Source organism: Bison bison, unplaced genomic scaffold, assembly GCF_000754665.1.
Source record: "Bison bison bison isolate TAMUID 2011002044 unplaced genomic scaffold, Bison_UMD1.0 scf7180017859096, whole genome shotgun sequence".
In the NCBI taxonomy this organism is placed as follows: domain Eukaryota; kingdom Metazoa; phylum Chordata; class Mammalia; order Artiodactyla; family Bovidae; genus Bison; species Bison bison.
In genome coordinates, this window is record NW_011489668.1 from 890 (window position 1) to 1137 (window position 248).

Genomic DNA, 248 nt, shown 5'->3' on the forward strand with positions numbered 1-248 from the left:
GATCAATGCAAGGAAATAGAGGAAAACAATAGAATGGGAAAGACTAGAGATCTCTTCAGGAAAATTAGACATACCAAGGGAACATTTCATGCAAAGATGGAAATGGCATGGACCTAACAGAAGATATTAAGAAGAGGTGGCAAGAACACACAGAAGAACTATACAAAAAAGATATTCATGACCCAGAAAACCACCATGGTGTGATCACTCACCTAGAGCCAGACATCCTGGAATGTGAAGTAAAGTGG